Source organism: Oryzias latipes, chromosome 2 (assembly GCF_053564925.1).
Source record: "Oryzias latipes strain Hd-rR chromosome 2, Olatipes_Hd-rR_3.1".
Lineage (NCBI taxonomy): Eukaryota > Metazoa > Chordata > Actinopteri > Beloniformes > Adrianichthyidae > Oryzias > Oryzias latipes.
In genome coordinates, this window is record NC_136238.1 from 21,124,489 (window position 1) to 21,143,534 (window position 19,046).

At 41.7% G+C, this 19,046-nt stretch overlaps 2 protein-coding genes and 3 non-coding genes across 11 annotated transcripts in view; 4 read left to right on the top strand and 1 right to left on the bottom strand.

Annotated features, from left to right (window-relative positions):
* The window catches only part of LOC101169095 (uncharacterized), a 107,742-nt gene that overhangs the window by 47,521 nt on the left and 41,175 nt on the right, over positions 1-19,046 (bottom strand). The window lies entirely within an intron of this gene.
* Positions 1,526-1,598, top strand: trnar-ccg (transfer RNA arginine (anticodon CCG)). Its single transcript has one exon. It is a non-coding gene; the product is annotated as a tRNA-Arg (tRNA).
* The window catches only part of LOC101168603 (peroxisomal acyl-coenzyme A oxidase 3), a 46,834-nt gene continuing 29,793 nt past the window's right edge, over positions 2,006-19,046 (top strand). The window contains exons 1-5 of one of the 7 annotated variants that reach the window (XM_078936117.1): positions 2,006-2,153; positions 2,292-2,402; positions 2,712-3,557; positions 17,159-17,304; positions 17,458-19,034. The gene's annotated coding sequence lies outside the window, so the exon portion shown is untranslated. Of the gene's footprint in view, positions 2,154-2,291; positions 2,403-2,711; positions 3,558-6,867; positions 6,952-10,321; positions 10,463-17,158; positions 17,305-17,380; positions 19,035-19,046 lie in introns of those variants that run through there. The other 6 variants (XM_078936127.1, XM_078936134.1, XM_078936110.1 and 3 more) reach the window with 6 other exon arrangements.
* trnar-ccg (transfer RNA arginine (anticodon CCG)) lies at positions 6,325-6,397 on the top strand. Its single transcript has one exon. It is a non-coding gene; the product is annotated as a tRNA-Arg (tRNA).
* Positions 8,703-8,775, top strand: trnar-ccg (transfer RNA arginine (anticodon CCG)). Its single transcript has one exon. It is a non-coding gene; the product is annotated as a tRNA-Arg (tRNA).

Below are 19,046 nucleotides of genomic sequence, written 5' to 3' on the forward strand. Positions count from 1 at the left end.
AAAGTCAGGACTTGAATCAGCTGCTGTTCTCTGGGAGCGTGCACGTGCTGCTGCATGTGCTTCTCTGCAGGTTCCGGAGCCGTCTTCCTCAGCAGACACAGACACCATGGCTGCTCTTTGTGTCCTCCTGCTGACCTTCATGGACGTGGAGAGGACAGGCTGTGCTCTGCTGCTGAGGACGGCGCCATCAGCAGCAAACGCCTCCGTCCAGCAGCAGTTCAGGTGGTTCTGGACGTCCTGGTTCTGGAACAAAGTCAGAATATGGGTTTCAAAAGTAACTGAACCCTGAACTTGTCTGTTTTTTCCCTGCAGGTGAATTCCAACAGAATGATCAGCGTTCTCCAGGTGCTCTCAGGAGGCGGAGCCTGTCTGATGCTGCAAAGGGCTTTGTGAGGATCTGTCATGGGGTTCTGGATGAGCTGCTGAGGTCTGTTTGCATCAAGACTCTCAGCTGCTTTAGACAAACTGCTGACCGATGGAACAATGGAGCCGTTTCTGCAGGAAGAGGATCAAACATGATGCTCTGCATCCGTTTGCTTCAGGAAGTGGAGGTTTTTTAGAGTCTCCAGACTGTTTCTGAACGGCCAAAGAAAAGCAGCTGATGTGGTTCTGTCTCCTACCAGCAGGGAGCGCTCTCAGCCGACAGAACAGATCCTCAATGCTGCTCTGAGAAGGACTCTTCTATTCCAGAAGCAGAGACTGTTCACATCCAGGAGAATCTGGACTCCAATGAATCCCAGAGAATCTCCTCTCTGCTATTTGGACACTTTGACCAGCAGAGGGCAGCAGAACTTTCAGCAACTCTGGATCTGATCCCACAAAAACAATCCATGGATGATCAGATTTCAGAAGATTTGAAGGATCAAAGACAAAATAGTTCTGAAGAGAAGATGTGAGAAGAAAGTCAAGAATGAATCCACTCTGACTTCTCCTCATGTCTCTGAAGCTTGTGTCTTCATGTTTTCACCTCAGAGTTTCTTCTGGATTCCATGTGGATCAATAATATTGATCATGTTCTGTTGTCATTTTCCATCAGAACTTCAGGCTTTTCTCTGCTGATGATCTCTGAGCTGAACTTCTTGGAAGAATTCCTGAATCTTGGATTTGGAGCAAACAGTCAGAACAAAGGAAAAAATGTACTGCTTAGAATGCCTCTGTGCTGTGTGGACGTGTGTGGCTCTCACATATGTCCATGCGAACCAATGGGGGTCAAGGGTCAGAATCAGACCTTCATCCACACTTCACTCTCCTGGTTGTTGAGCTGAAGGAAGTGAGTCATGTCACCCGTTGATCTGTGAGGTCCTCGTGTATATGAGGACTTTACACATGAGGAGGTCTGGATCTGATGAGTCAGCAGAGAAGACGTCCACACACCTTCTAGCTGTTCTTCACCTGAACAATGATTCTGAACATCAGAAGTCTGTAAGCAGAAATGTCAGTGTTGCTGCAACAAGAGAAGGTTTGGTTCTGTTGCTAGTGAGATCTGATGGATCAGAAACTTCTGTCAGCTCTGTGGGGTCTTCCAGACCATGTGGCCTAATGGACAAGGCGTCTGAGTCCGGATCAGAAGATTGAGGGTTCAAGTCCCTTCATGGTTGGGCTCTGACATTTTTCTTTACAAGGACACATCCTCAAAGAAAGAGTTCAGAGTTCAGTTGACTTCAACAAGATCCTCCATTCTTCTGTGATTCCTGTAAACTAGCTGTCAGGGAAACACAGTCCATCATCTGACACTCAGGACTCTATTTCTTTCTTCATCTTTGTTGTCCTGTCAGACTCACTAGAATCCAGCTGCTATGGTAGAGTGTCCTTGTTGAAGCTTCATGTCTTGTTTGACTCTTTCATGTTCGTTGGTCTCTATGGTTTTCTCTGTGTGGTCAGAAGGTGGCGATGAAGGAAACCTGCTGTTTCTGCACACATGTCACTGTTAGGCTAATGCTAAGTAAACAGAGAATCCAAACGTCTCTTATCTGATTGGACCAAAGCATAGTGAGTGAAGTCCACAGTGGTTCCTGCTGTGAAGATCTGTTTCTTCTGTTTGTGGATGAAGAGAACAAACGTAGCAGTTCTACTGTTCCTGCAGTTCTACTGTGTTCCAACAACAGAGAGCAGATCTTTGTGCCCTCCAGGTTCAGGGCTGTGATCGTATAGAGGTCAGTACTCTGCATTGTGGCCGCAGGAACCCCGGTTCAAATCCGGGTCACAGCAAAATGTTCAGACCAGGACTCTTACCAGTGCAGACTGATTGATAAAATGACTCAACGTGAGATCATTTGTGTTTGGTGTTTAAGCTTTCTCACTTTATGGGATCATTGCTTGGGTGACTGGAGCTAACAACTATGGAGTTGAGCCTGGTGTGGTTGGACGTTGTGTTCATTTCCTTTGCCTGAGCTGCTCCTGGTGTAAGAAATTCCAGTTATATTGTTTCCTCACAGATGAGCCTAACCATACGTCTCTGTTATTATTCTAATCATTTATTCGTGCTGTTCTGCACAGTGTGTGGGGTCATGGGTTTCAATAACAACAATAATTAGTTGCATGTCAGCCGTTAGAAGTTAGAAAATGGGGAAAGTGTGGTGCACTGCAGTTCTGTCCTCTATTCTCATCTACTTCTCCTCAATTCTTGATCATTTATTTATCATTCAGTCCTCCATGCCTCTGTTTGGTGCAGTGTGATTTATTCATTGTCTCTCTTTACCACTCCCCCTCAGGGGGAGTAATTCCATAGTTGGCTCGTCTGTGCTCCTGGCTATGGATCTTATCTCTGGCTCGTCTTGCACCCCCAGCTCACCCCCAGCTTCATCTGGATGAACCCTATCTGCTATATTATTCAAACATGTAGTTGTAGTGTTACATAAACTCATTTTGAAGACAACTGTGTTGTGATATTGGGCTACATAAATGAAATTGAACTGAATTGTATATGAGTGAATGGAGGGGGAAGGTTTTTTTTTTCTTCTTTCCTTTATTTTTTTTGTGTGTGTTTTTTTTTTGACACAGTTCAATAGGAAAATGTGTACTACTGTTATTAGCAAACTAAGGAAAAAGTAAAAACATGAATTTTTACATGCAATAAAAGCACCATTATAGAATGAACTTACTTTAATTTACTCAGGCACTGTCTCATTATTGAAGGAAAGATGAATAAACCAAAAGCTTGATTTGTTTCATGTTAATGGTTCTGAAGTTCTTAGAAATATTGATGGTATTTTTTTCGGACATTTCTAGGGCTAAAAGTAGAAAAATAGTAGTGAATGTAGCTTAGGGGTTTAATGATTAATCGATTAATATATTTATCCAACCAGATCCATGTGTCTGAGGCAATTTTTTGATCAAATTGAAATGAACATGTCACAAGAACAGGCAGACGGCTGGATCCAAAGGCAGCAGGTTTATTAGCTCAGCTAAAAGGCCACAAAATGGAGAACAATCATCTGACATTCAGGATTCCATTTCTTTCTTCATCTTTGTTGTCCTTTCAGACTCACTGGAATCCAGCTGATAAAGTGAATCCAGATCTTTGCATACTCCAGGTTCAGGGCTGTGATCGTATAGAGGTCAGTACTCTGCGTTGTGGCCACGGGAACCCCGGTTCAAATCTGGGTCACAGCAACATGTTCAGACCAAGAGTCTAACTCAGTGCTTCTCAATTATTTTTTGCCAGGCCCCCCCTAGGAAAAGAAAATGTTTCGCGCCCCCCCTGACCCCCCCCCCCCATAACCCCCCCCCCCCCCCCCCCCACACACACACACACACAGACACACTCGCGCGGTGACAATACATCAGGTCAGTATCTATAAAATTTGTATACCTAAAATTGTATCTTTTAACACTAACAAAAGAAAAAAGCAAAATAAATCCACTTTCAACAAATATTAACTTTATTTAGCCACAGAAACCCTGTTCTAGTCTAAAACAAAAAAGAAGCTGAAAGTACCTGAAATAAAAAAAATCTGTCATTCCTTATTTAAACTAGAAACATTTTGACCAACTGAACCATTTGATGCTGAAAAAAATAATTCAATCAATAAATAATATTAAATCTAAATTGATCTGAAACATTAACACAGCAGCACCAATATATTTAACGTTTTTAGTCTGAAGAAATAGGTAAAAACGTGCTGATTTTTTTTTTTTCTAAATGACGGATTGTTTATTTCTGATCTCATAAAAGTGCAGCTGTTTTCCTGCATTACCTGCTGTCTTTATGTCTGTCTGACACCAACTAAACCACAGGCAGACAAAGAAAACATGGATGGAAAATAAAGACACGTCATCAAAATGTCTACAATAGTTCATAAAGAATGACATTGTTAGCATGAGCTTAGGAATCTAAGGGCAGCGGTGATCTTGGGCAACAGGCAGCGGTAGCAGTGGTCCGCGTGCCCCGATTCCCCTGGCAGACAGGGCCCACACCACCCCTCCCCTTTCGTTCTCACTCGCGCAGCCGCGGACAGACAGAACAGACAATAGGAACCGAATAGTGGACCAGATTATTTTCCAAGCACTGAGCCGCTGTCACCGCTGCCCCCACGTTAAATTTGCGCACCGGACAAACCTGTGCCTAAAACCGCCACCACCGCGCGCCCCCCCTGGCATCGCTTCGTGCCCCCCCCTGGGGGCGCGCCCCACTATTTGAGAAGCACTGGTCTAACTACATGTGGCTCAGCTGCTACTGGTATAAGAAACTCCCAACATTTTGTTTCCTCACAGCAGAGCCAAACCATACGCCTCTGTTATAATTTTAATCATTTATTCATGCTGTTCTGCATTGTGTGTGGGGTCATGGGTTATATTTCAAGAACTACAACAGTTAGTTGGTAGTCGGCTGTCAGAAGTCAGAATCTGGGGAAAGAATGGTGCACTGCAGTTCTGTCCTCTATTCTCATCTACTTCTCCTCTCTTCTTGATAATTTCTTTATCATTCAGTCCTCCATGCCTCTGTTTGGTGCAGTGTGATTTATTCATTTGTGGCAACATGAGTGGTTCAGGCACAGAGAGGTCTCAATCAGGTTGAGACGTGGTTCAGAATTTTAAAGATTTATTTTAAATAGGTTTAAGAATAACAGAATAAAAAACCACTAGGGGCCTTAAGCCCACCTGTAAACAAAGCTGGGGTTATTCCAAAAAGCGGGTTATGGGAGTTACAACGTTAAGTTTGAGGCTTAGGAAGCGGATAACCTCAGCTTTCGGTTTCGAAAACAAAGATGATCAAACAGACTAGGTGGGACAAACTAAAGAGGGGATTTTATCAGGTCCATCCGAAGGCCCGCCCACCTGCCAGTCAAATAATATGCTGATAATAATGTTGTAATTTGTGCTGTGAGAAACTCAGAAAGACTTTAACAAACAAACAGCTTGTCCCCAAATTTGAAGCCAAACACAGAAGAACTAATTGTTCCAGTTGTTCAAATAACCATTCAAGGTTAGTTTCAAAAGAGCAATTTTCCAGAAGCTCCAATGTTAAAAGGTCCATTCATCTACCAGAACTAAGTGCATGCAGGCATCTGGTTACCAGATATGTAAAAACAAAACAAAAAAAGGGATGCCACCACTGTGTCATGATATTTATTTCTGTTGTAAAACTGATCAAAAATAATGTAAAAGAGTAGTGCTTGCTTGTGCATTATGCCGCCTAGTGGTCATCTGTTGAACTGACTTGGCTCCAGTTACTTTATTCTTTCAAACCAGTCTAAGGCAGAAAGGAAAATGAGACAAATGGACGTCTGGGTGTTTGAACGAAATGTGAGAAACATTTATTTCGGTTATGTTAAACAAACAAACTTAAAAAAGGAAAAGGAAAATAATAAATGAAGCTCCTTATTTTACTGATGAAACTCCGCTTTACTGACACTGAACCCCGGAAAGCTGGCTACACTGCCAATAATCTGATTTTGAGTCATCAAAAGGTTCAGTATTTTTTTTGTTTCTTATCCTGAAATAATAAATGCTCAATATATAAATAAATATAAAAATATATTCATTTTGTGAATATATATAAATAATATTCACAAAATGCTCCGCATCTTTCATCTTCAAGCTAGGCTCCGATAACCAGTCCTTTTCTTCCTCATCAACCTATTACTTTTTTTTATCTCGTATATTTACGAGATTTTTTTTCGTAAATTTATGACCTAAGATCTCTTAGTTCAACAGTTGTGACTTATTTTCTTGTAAATTTACAACTTAATAGTCATAATTTAAAAAAAAAATTTTGTAAACTGGTCCTAAATCTCCATTGAGAATGTCTTTATGTATCTGCTGTGCAGCTCACAGTGAGATCTGATGGATCAGAAACTTCTGTCAGCTCTGTGGGTTCATCCAGACCATGTGGCCTAATGGACAAGGCGTCTGAGTCCGGATCAGAAGATTGAGGGTTCAAGTCCCTTCATGGTTGGGCTTTGACATTTTAATTACAAGGAAACATCCTCAAAGAAAGAGTTCAGAGTTCAGTTGACTTCAACAAGATCCTCAATTCTTATGTGATTCCTGTAAACTAGCTGTCAGGGAAACACAGTCCATCATCTCACACTCAGGACTCTATTTCTTTCTTTATCTTTGTTGTCCTTTCAGACTCACTAGAATCCAGCTGCTATGGTAGAGTGTCCTTGTTGAAGCTTCATGTCTTGTTTGACTCTTTCATGTTCGTTGGTCTCTATGGTTTTCTCTGTGTGGTCAGAAGGTGACGATGAAGGAAACCTGCTGTTTCTGCACACATGTCACTGTTAGGCTAATGCTAAGTAAACAGAGAATCCAAACGTCTCTTATCTGATTGGACCAAAGCATAGTGAGTGAAGTCCACAGTGGTTCCTGCTGTGAAGATCTGTTTCTTCTGTTTGTGGATGAAGAGAACAAACGTAGCAGTTCTACTGTTCCTGAAGTTCTACTGTGTTCCAACAACAGAGAGCAGATCTTTGTGTACTCCAGGTTCAGGGCTGTGATCGTATAGAGGTCAGTACTCTGCATTGTGGCCGCAGGAACCCCGGTTCAAATCCGGGTCACAGCAATGTGTTAAGACCAGGAGTCTAACTACATGTGGCTCAGCTGCTACTGGTATAAGAAACTCCCAACATTTTGTTTCCTCACAGCTGAGCCAAACCATACGCCTCTGTTATAATTTTAATCATTTATTCATGCTGTTCTGCATTGTGTGTGGGGTCATGGGTTATATTTCAAGAACTACAACAGTTAGTTGGTAGTCGGCTGTCAGAAGTCAGAATCTAGGGAAAGTATGGTGTACTGCAGTTCCGTCCTCTATTCACTACTTCTCCTCTATTCTTGATCCTTTATTTATCATTCAGTCCTCCATGCCTCTGTTTGGTGCAGTGTGATTCATTCATTTGTGGCAACATGAGTGGTTCAGGCACAGAGAGGTCTCAATCAGGTTGAGACGTGGTTCAGAATTTTAAAGATTTATTTTAAATAGGTTTAAGAATAACAGAATAAAAAACCACTAGGGGCCTTTAGCCCACCTGCAAACAAAGCTGGGGTTATTCCAAAAAGCGGGTTATGGGAGTTACAACGTTAAGTTTGAGGCTTAGGAAGCGGATAACCTCAGCTTTCGGTTTCGAAAACAAAGATGATCAAACAGACTAGGTGGGACAAACTAAAGAGGGGATTTTATCAGGTCCATCCAAAGGCCCGTCCACCTGCCAGTCAAATAATATGCTGATAATAATGTTGTAATTTGGGCTGTGAGAAAGTCAGAAAGACTTCAACAAACAAACAGCTTGTCCCCAAATTTGAAGCCAAACACAGAAGAACTAATCGTTCCAGTTGTTCAAATAACCATTCAAGGTTAGTTTCAAAAGAGCAATTTTCCAGAAGCTCCAATGTTAAAAGGTCCATTCATCTACCAGAACTAAGTGCATGCAGGCATCTGGATACCAGATATGTAAAAACAAAACAAAAAAAGGGATGCCACCACAGTGTCATGATATTTATTTCTGTTGTAAAACTGATCAAAAATAATGTAAAAGAGTAGTGCTTGCTTGTGCATTATGCCGCCTAGTGGTCATCTGTTGAACTGACTTGGCTCCAGTTACTTTATTCTTTCAAACCAGTCTAAGGCAGAAAGGAAAATGAGACAAATGGACGTCTGGGTGTTTGAACGAAATGTGAGAAACATTTATTTCGGTTATGTTAAACAAACAAACTTAAAAAAGGAAAAGGAAAATAATAAATGAAGCTCCTTGTTTTACTGATGAAACTCTGCTTTACTGACACTGAACCCCGGAAAGCTGGCTACACTGCCAATAATCTGATTTGAGTCATCAAAAGGTTCAGAATTTCTTTGTTTTTGAAACTTATCCTGAAATAATAAATATTCAATATATAAATATATATAAAAATATATTCATTTTGTGAATATATATAAATAATATTCACAAAATGCTCCGCATCTTTCATCTTCAAGCTAGGCTCCGATAACCAGTCCTTTTCTTCCTCATCAATCTATTACTTTTTTTTATCTCGTATATTTACGAGATTTTTTTTCGTAAATTTATGACCTAAGATCTCTTAGTTCAACAGTTGTGACTTATTTTCTTGTAAATTTACAACTTAATAGTCATAATTTATAAAAAAAAAAATTTGTAAACTGGTCCTAAATCTCCATTGAGAATGTCTTTATGTATCTGCTGTGCAGCTCACAGTGAGATCTGATGGATCAGAAACTTCTGTCAGCTCTGTGGGTTCATCCAGACCATGTGGCCTAATGGACAAGGCGTCTGAGTCCGGATCAGAAGATTGAGGGTTCAAGTCCCTTCATGGTTGGGTTTTGTCATTTTTCTTTACAAGGACACATCCTCAAAGAAAGAGTTCAGAGTTCAGTTGACTTCAACAAGATCCTCCATTCTTATGTAATTCCTAGCAGTCAGGGGTAGTGAGGAATTTCCTGACAGGAAACACAGTCCATCATCTCACACTCAGGACTCTATTTCTTTCTTCATCTTTGTTGTCCTGTCAGACTCACTAGAATCCAGCTGCTATGGTAGAGTGTCCTTGTTGAAGCTTCATGTCTTGTTTGACTCTTTCATGGTCGTTGGTCTCTATGGTTTTCTCTGGCTACGTTCACACTGCAGGGCTTAATGCTCAATTCAGATTTTTTCAAAAAATCCGAATTGTTTGCTAGACCGTTCACATTTCCAAGTAAATCCGAACTTTTGTGATCTCCAGTGTGACCGTGACACGACCCAAACGAGACCCGCATGCGCAGAAGCCAGAAGAATACTCAACGGTGAACGACGTCACTTGTTGTTTGCGGAGCCAACGTTAACAATGGATGTCAACAACAGTGTTGTCAAAAGCGGAGCTCTTTTTGTAATATTAAATTTATTTTCACGAAGGAGCAGCACAATTACAATCTTCTCATTTTAAGAAGGCAATGGAGTCGGGATCGTCTGTACCCACTGTAGTGGAAGAGGAATGTGTATGTGTTGGGGCCGCGCGCCCGCGCGTGTGTGTGTGCAAGCGCGTGCCGCGATAGAGAATAGGGGGGGGCAGTGTGGGCGCGCATTCATGTTGTGTGTTACGGAGGAAGGAGGACGGTAATAGAAGAAGGTTTCCCCCAGAATAAATGCTATGGACTCTTTATTAACCCGTTCTGGAGAATCTAAGGATCAGAACAGGGAGGAGGATGAGGATCGCCTCGGGTCCCCCGTGCTTCTGAGCACGGTCGGAAAAGCCGGGGAGAAAGGAAAAAAAAGTTATCGCGGGAAAGGTTCAACACCACGCTCTGCCATTTATCTGGAATTTTTTTCAAAAACCGTCCAGTTGCGATAAGAGCCCTGGAGTTTGGCCTGAAAAGAGCGATCAGGCCAAATATTAATCCAATCAGTGACCTCCCTTCTCTTCCACTGACTTATCTCAGCAGCATCGTCCACCATGGTTGATGTTTACGTTCTCGTTCCCGCCTACTTCAACGCAAAATGATGACGTTTGTTGCGTGTCGATGACGTACGGTTCGGAATCAAGTCGCCTGGCCGGTCAGACGGCGGTCGCAATTGAAAAGAACGGCCAAAATTCGGAATCAGGACGGCAAACCCACGGGGCCTGGGTCGCAATTGAAAAGATCGGATCTGTGTCATTCAGACTGTCATGAAAAGATCGGAATTGGGCCGCTTAGGGGCAAAAAATTCGGAATTGGGTCGTTTCAGCCTGCAGTGTGAACGTAGCCTCTGTGTGGTCAGAAGGTGACGATGAAGGAAACCTGCTGTTTCTGCACACATGTCACTGTTAGGCTAATGCTAAGTAAACAGAGAATCCAAACGTCTCTTATCTGATTGGACCAAAGCATAGTGAGTGAAGTCCACAGTGGTTCCTGCTGTGAAGATCTGTTTCTTCTGTTTGTGGATGAAGAGAACAAACGTAGCAGTTCTACTGTTCCTGAAGTTCTACTGTGTTCCAACAACAGAGAGCAGATCTTTGTGCACTCCAGGTTCAGGGCTGTGATCGTATAGAGGTCAGTACTCTGCGTTGTGGCCGCAGGAACCCCGGTTCAAATCCGGGTCACAGCAATGTGTTCAGACCAGGACTCTTACCAGTGCAGACTGATTGATAAAATGACTCAACATGAGATCATTTGTGTTTGTAGAGGTGTCAGACTCTACTTTGTCCAGGACTAACACAATTTGTGGTTTAATGAATTTCTTTTATCACAGATTTAACAACCTGTTTAGATAGTAAAATCTAAAGCAGGGATCGTCAACATAGGGCACACGTGCCACAGTAGCCACACTGAGGGAAAGACAGTGACATGCAGGAGTGTCATCTGTCTGTATTTTTTGGATTTGGAAACATGATAAGTTTTGAGAGATGATCTCTTCTCACAATGAGCTTTTTTCTTCCTGTGGTATCATTGCTGGGGTTTAACACCGCAGCCTCACAGCTGAACCTTGTTGCTGTCTGGTGAGGGTGGACGCTGTGGTAATTTTCTGTGGCTGAGCTGCTCCTGGTGTAATAAATGCCCAACATTTTTTTTTCCTCACAGCAGAGCCTAACCATACGCCTCTGTTATAATTTTCATGCTGTTCTGCATTGTGTGTGGGGTCATGGGTTATATTTCAAGAACTACAACAATTAGTTGTTAGTTGGCTGTTGGAAGTTTGGAAAGTATGGTGCACTGCAGTTCCATCCTCTAATCTCATCTACTTTTTTCTCCTCTATTCTTGATCATTTATTTATTATTCAGTCCTCCATGCCTCTGTTTGGTGCAACATGATTCATGAATTGTCGGGGAGTGGGAGGGATTCCAGATGCCAGTTGGCTCGTCTGTGCTGCAGTCCTTGGCCTCAGACCTTATCTCTGGCTCGTCTCACACCCCTAGCTCTACCTCAGCTCTCCCCCAACTCTATAAATAAAATTGAACTGGGTTTATGAATGAATGGAGAGAGAAGGGCATTTCTTATTCTCTTTTTTGTCCTCTGTTTTTAATCGTAAATCACATTAAGCTGCAGGCATGAAAAGCACTTTTCAGTTTGTTGAATAACAGCCAAAGTCAGTTTAAACCCGTAAACCCAGACGTTTTTTCTGTTCTGCCAAAAATCTATATGAAATGTGAACAAGTTTAAAAATGAATACTACAGCTGATCACCAATCCATTTCCCGGAAGTGTAAAAAATGAAAGAAGACGCTGTTCAATTGGAAAATGTGTACTACTTTAATCAGTAAAAACATGTATTTTTACATGCAATAAAAGCACCATTATAGATTGAACTAACATTAAGGTACTAAGCCCGTCTCTCATTATTTAGCAAAAGATTTTTCTGAGGGAGTTGTCAATACTGATCGCAATGCTAGCACTTTTAGCAACGTTAGCACAACTAGCATAGTTAGCATGATTAGCACATGCAGCTTTGACTGGCCCTGATCAAATGTGGGCGGCACGGGCGAGTTGCTCCTGCAGGCCATACAATGCTGCTTGCAGATTTATTAATATAATATTTTAATATTGTCAACGAATGGCTGTATGGCAGTGAAGAGGATATCGCTCTCGCCTCACAGTTATATGGGTTTCTGGGTTTTCTCTAGGTACTCGGGCTGCCTCTGACAGTCCAAAAACATGCTTCATAGGTTAATTGGGGACTCTTATGTGCACCTGTGCAAAGGGGCGTGCAACAGACTGGTGACCCTCCTACAGCCCCATCACCCAAAAAAGGATTCTGAAGATGGATAAAATATTGTCAACTAAATGTTTATTAACTTCAAGGAAAACAATTTTTAAAAGGGACGAGATTTACCTACTGCAAGTTATTTCCTTTAAATGTGTTCAAGATATGTAAGGAGTTGGGAAGATGCTGAAAAAAGGATGAACCATAATGATGTTTTCTTGTTATCCACAGAATTTGAAGAGCATTCATGCAAATAGAATCCAGAATTTCGGACTTCTATGTCTGGAGCAGTAAACTTGCTGAAATTTTGTGCCTGGCCAGATTAAAACGACACCAAAACTAACATTTATAGTAACAGATCTGTAAAAACCAAAGAGCAGTTTTCACTGCTTTGACATTTCACGTTAAGTTTCATCCCACTGTGGGTTGCAGACAAGTGCCAGAATCCCCCTCTTTGCTGCTCCCTGCAAATCCGGTGTGAACACCACCAGTTACCTGCGTGTTTATGAAGTTCCTGAATGCACCATAAGCAGCCAGTGTGAATGCACTTTGAGTGTGCATGTGGCCCTGCGACAGGCTGGCGACCCGTCCAGTAGCCTAACCTTAAAGGATATATAGCAGGTTTAGAAAATGGATGGATAAGCTTCTGCTAATTTCTATAAAACTCTTATTTTATTTCTGTGACTGTGGGAGACAATCTAAAACTGTCACTCACTAGATCTTTTAGAAAATGTTTGAAATGGTTTTACCACAGTTATATGGACCATTGATGTCTGTCCCCACTTACAAGATTTTAAACAACAGAAATGACCCTGAGAGTTTACTCTAGCCACCTCAAAAAAATCTTCCAAAGATGGCTAACTAGGTAGGGCAAACTAAAGAGGGGATTTTATCAGGTCCATCCGAAGGCCCGCCCACCTGCCACTCAAATAATATGCTGATAATAATGTTGTAATTTGGGCTGTGAGAAAGTCAGAAAGACTTTAACAAACAAACAGCTTGTTCCCAAATTTGAAGCCAAACACAGAAGAACTAATCGTTCCAGTTGTTCAAATAACCATTCAAGGTTAGTTTCAAAAGAGCAATTTTCCAGAAACTCCAATGTGAAAAGGTCCATTCATCTACCAAAACTAAGTGCATGCAGGCATCTGGTTACCAGATATGTAAAAACAAAACAAAAAAAGGGATGCCACCACAGTGTCATGATATTTATTTCTGTTGTAAAACTGATCAAAAATAATGTAAAGAGTAGTGCTTGCTTGTGCATTATGCCGCCTAGTGGTCATCTGTTGAACTGACTTGGCTCCAGTTACTTTATTCTTTCAAACCAGTCTAAGGCAGAAAGGAAAATGCTAATCAAGCCTGCATTCTAACACTTTGTCCTGTAGATGAATGAGCAAAGAGTCCAAGCATGATTTGTAAACAATTTCAGTGTAAATGCTTAATTAACATATTTTTGGGATGTGACTTACATCAATTGAAAAGAATAAGGACAAAAAGACACAAGTTACAAACTCAACTGAATTTTGATAACATGAACATAAAATCCTCTCATCACAGCCGTCACACCATGGAGGGAGCGGGCAGAAGCTGCAAGTGGAAACACATGGGCTGCAGTGAGCTCCTTTCTCCTGGTCATAAACATTAATGGAGTGTGACTCTTTTGAGAACTGTAAAGAAGACGATAATTTGAGGAGTTATCAGCATGGGGCTACACTCTATACTAAGATTAAGAAGTGGTTCCTAAAAGAGAAAAAGTTGACTAACTGCTAAGCTTAATATTATTATTATTTTTTTTATTATTATTATTATTGTTTTTATTAATAATATTATTATAAAATGGTGTATACTTATATAGCGCTTTCTACCTTCTTACGAAGGCCCAAAGCGCTTTACAGTCACGGACCCATTCACCCATGCACACATACATTCACACACTGATGGCGGCTCCGCTGCCGAACACTGGCGCCAACCTCCCACCAGAGGCAAGGTGGGGTTCAGTGTCTTGCCCAAGGACCTTCGACGCATGGGCGTGCAAGGCGGGAATTGAACCTGCAATCTTACGATCATGGGTCAGCCGCCGCAAATGTGGTGGCTAATACTGTCACTTGAATGCCAGAAGGCTTTGGTTCAAATCCCAGCTGGGTCCTTACCGTGTGGAGTTTGCATGTTCTCTCCATGCACGTGTGGGCTTTCTCAAGATATTCCGGGTTCCTCCAAAAATCTAAGACATGCTTCATAGCTTAGTGACTGAGTTTTCCTTCAGGGGGGTATTCCAGAAAGCAGGTTATGCTAGCTCCCACGGTAAGTTTGAGGCTAAGGAAGTTGATAACCTCAGCTTTCTGTTCCAGAAATGGAGGTATGTTTCAGGGTATGTCAAGTTGCCATGGCAACTCATGCTCTGAACATAACCTGGTCTGGAGCAGGTTTAGTTGAAGGTTAGTTTGTTTTCAGAGAGGTGAAGCAGCATGCCGTGTCCATTTGAAGATGATTCAGTGGATGAAGGAGCTCAGATAATACTTTTTCCACCGTGAGAGGGTGATAAGACCACGTATGGATGTTGGAAAAATAAACTTTTTTACTTTGATCTCACTTAATTATTTGCTTCAGTTAAGATAAATCATTTTTTCGTTAAGCCAGCTTAAAAATAACACGTAGTTTTCAGACAATTATTTTACTTTCATTCAAAACAATTCAATTAAATGGTGTATACTTATATAGCGCTTTCTACCTTCTTACGAAGGCCCAAAACGCTTTACAGTCACAGTCCCATTCACCCATGCACACACATTCACACACTGATGACGGCCGAACACTGGCGCCAGCTTCCCAGGCAAGGTGGGGTTCAGTGTCTTGCCCAAAGACTCTTCGACACATGGGAGTTGAACCAACAATCATAAGATCATGGGTCGACCGCCCTACTGCTGCACCACGGCGGCCGTGGTGCAGCCCCTGTAGGTGTAACTAAGTAGGTGTAACTTTGGTGCTGCTATTAGATCGGAACCGCAAGGGATTGTGGGATACCATTTCCTTTGCCTGTTTGGACAGATTTGGGTTTAAGTGTGGGTTTTTGACCAAATGTGTTTAGTAGTTTATTTGTACTATTGTATTTAATTCTTTCTGCATCATGAGTGAGAGGGAGGGAGAGGAGGATGAATTTATATAGCAGCCCTACTGTGAGATGGTGTATTGATAGTTTCAGAGATATTGTAGAAGGTTTCATGATTCAAATCTGTTCTGTTTTATTCATTTTATTGTTCTAAAAATGAGAATATCAGCAGGCTTAAACTTAGAGATATGAGAGTTCAAGAAGTACAATAAATTAAGAAGAAAAAACATGTAACTGAATGAATATGACATTTAGTTTTATATATATATATATATATAAATATATATATATACATATATACATATATATCATGATATGAGAAATGTGTATTCATTTCCATACTTCTATACCAAAATGTAATTTTCATATACAGTCAGGGCACTCTCTTTAATGGATTTCAAGTATTGATTTATTTATTTTTGCATGCATCATAAAAATCTAGGAAAACAGGATTGCAGAAAATTAGGAAACTGAAAAAAAAATCAAAACTTCTGAATTTTTACAAAAAGATAAAGACAGAGATTATGATCACACCTATTCAAACAAAGTAAAGTATTTTCAATTTGATGTGTCCATGTTCAATTTGTTCAATAGTATGGGAAGGGGCCTGGAACCTCTGTTTATGTAAAAATCAACAAACAAATGCAAGAAATCAAGTGAACCGTGTACCCTAATCTACAGCGTATTCCATGGACGTTTGACTTTTTTGGCTGGAATTATGGAAATGCAGGCACTTTTCTATGAAATTCTATTAATTTAAAAAGGATTTGTATATTTTCAAATAAAAGACAATCAGTGCATCGTTCTGGCTCCAGCGAAATAAAGCCAATACAGCTGCCGTTTTTCCACCATACAAACGTTGCCCCGTTGGAGCCAGTCAACAGTGGTTGGTCGAAGCTGGTCTGAGTCAATGTTTATGTGGCAGCTACTGTCTCCACTCAGGAGTAAGCTTATTCAAAGTCCACACCCCTTCCTCTAAAAGCGTCTCAGCAGAATCTGTCAGTCAAACATTGCGGTGGAGCCAGCATGCAGCACATGCTTTTATTGAGGCATCTGATTGGCCAGTTTAAAACTTGAATAACTTGCAATTAAGAAAAAATGATCATAAAAAATTAATATGATTAGCAAGGAGATGTTGAAAAAGTTATCTGAGCAAGAATTGTTCATCTGACGAACACAATGACTGAGTAATAGCTGTTTATTTGTCCATAGAAGTCTATACAGGATTTTGGCTTCTTGGAGCCAACGGGTACTTCCTATTTGGAACGTGAGAGGGGAGGGGTAGCGCTGTCCAGCTCTCTTAAAGAGGCAATGGTATATTCCAGAAAAATTCCAAGAAATGGGGAGTTAAAAGAAGCTAGTCATGGGGTGATCGGATTTCAACATTTGGACTAAGCAGGAAGCTTTGGATTCTGAGACACTTCACCTTAGTTGAGATCTTTTTTTAAATGTAAAACAGCGCCTGCTGTGGCAGGACAGGGGTTCCCGCCTGCATTCCGAGTACTGAAGCATGCACTTCTAGAGCCCTGCCTGCAGACCAGAGGCCGCCGTTATCCCAGTCGTTACCTAAGCTGCATTTCTCTTAAATTTATACTTAAGATTAGACTGAAAAGAGAGAGAACGAAACAAGTGGGGGTCTGTTGAGGACAGTGGGGCAAAGAAGGGGAGATAAGGAGGGATAGGGAGACAGCCTGTCCTAGTCACTGTTAGACAATGGTGCTACACATTGGAGAGTTCACCAGTCCATCATAGCTGAAAAAAAGTAATTTAAAGTAAAATAAAAAGAAAAGAATAAAGTTATCTGAGTTTAACACAAGTGATATTTTTCTCTTCTTTTTTAAAAGACATTAATTTGATTCATTTCTTTCCCGATTCCTTGATGCTTTTCCTAGTCTTGCCTTCACATTGAAGACACAAACTGATTGGTTTGCTTCCCCAGACATGGCTCTGTCCAGTGGCTCTGGGTTTGTGATGTCAGAGAACGGGCTGATTGTCACCAACGCTCATGTGGTCTCAAGCAGCTCTCCTGTTCCAGGCCAGCAGCACCTGATTGCACGAGGTTGTTCCTCACTCTCCTGCTCTGAAGTAAGGTCATTTTTCTGTTTTGTAGTTGGTTTTGTGCAACAATGAACATATGAGCCTCAAGCTTCTGTTTTTTTAGAGGGGGCGGGCATCAAAGACGGTGACATCATTGTGAAGCTGAACGGGAAACCTCTGACGTCCACATCTGACCTGCAGGTGGCGCTGCAGGAAGAGACAGCTCTGCTGCTGGAGATCAGGAGAGACAACGACGACCTGCTCTTTAGAGAACCAGAGGTTATCATGCAGTTGAGTCTGGACATCCAACTCTCATGCGGAGGTTTCGTGGAGGTACAGGTCAGATGGCAGAAATCGGCAGTACACGTCTGACGCTGAGGGACGGCTGTAAAGGAGCAGAAGGAAACCGTGGATGACGTGATGCAAGAAGGTGACGGATTACTGCTGATGAGCTGAAGCACACGTCCACCTGCATGACCGCATCAACACAAACCACTTTAGTGCATTTAGATTCTGGAAGCGTTTTCACTCCAATGAAGCATTTTCTTCATCTTGTACACAAATGGACAGATACCTCAGAACCAGTACAGGCTGGTGATGCTTCTCTGTTGATGAACACAGGACAGAAATGATGCAGTCCACGCTCAAATGTATGGATGTTCATTTAGACAATTTATTTGTAAATGTTATTTTCGATCAAAAAGCTGAAGTCCAATGTTATTATTTTGTCATTCTTGGTTTCCAGTGTTTAAGTCCAAATACACAAGTCACCCCTAGAGTTGCTTCTTTTAGAAAAAGTTGGACAATCCGGTTTTGGTTTGGCAAATCCATAAAACAAACTTTTGACTGAATGAAGACAGAGATGGGAGTTTGATCTTCCAACCACCAATTCCTGTGACTTTTTAGGTGAATTCCAATGAGGATGTGTCCAAACCCATTCTATAGTCCCATTGACAATTGCATAATTACTAAACTATGTCCACCACATTAGAACTGGGCCAAAAATGGTATTTCTAACATTTTCAAGAAATAATGCAAAATGTTATTTCAAATCAATTATTCTAAAAAGAAAAACATCAATCAGAGCGTGTTTGACCCAAAACTGGATTGTTTGGCTGCTGTGGTGGGTCTGGTTTAGTAGTAGTAGTAGTTGAGCGTGTGCTAGAAATATAGGTCTCACAAGAACAGGCAGATGGCTGGATCCAATTACAGCAGGTTTAATAGCTCAGCTATAACAACAACAGGCAGGGAGCAGGTGAAAACCAGGGTTCGACTCCGGGCTGCTCCCTGTTCCCTTCTCTACTTCTGTGCCGGTCCCAAGCCCGGTTGCTTTGAGAGGGTTGCGTCAGGAAGGGCATCCGGTGTAAAACATTGCCAAGTTTACCATGCGACTCGTTCGCTGTGGCGACCCCTGATGGGATAAGCCAAAAGAGTGACGACTATAACAACAACAGGCAATGGGTTCATCAGAGATGAGACAGGATGGTCAAAATACAGGCAAAGGTCGGGGCAGGCAGGGTCAGGAGACACAAGATCAGGTCCAAATATAACGCTTGGGTAGGAAGGCAGAATAGCACAAGCAATACGTGACATTGAGCTCAGCTCGGTGCAGTGCTTAACCCTTGTACCAACATTGGGAGTGGGGTCATCTGGACCCCACAAGACAGCACAAGGTTTAAGTGTTTTCAGTACTCTGTAGACTGCTCCCACCGGTGACCAGAGGGGGCCATTGGGTTCATTCAGTTCATTCTCCCAGGAAACTGCCCACAAACTTGGAGGTATACTTCATA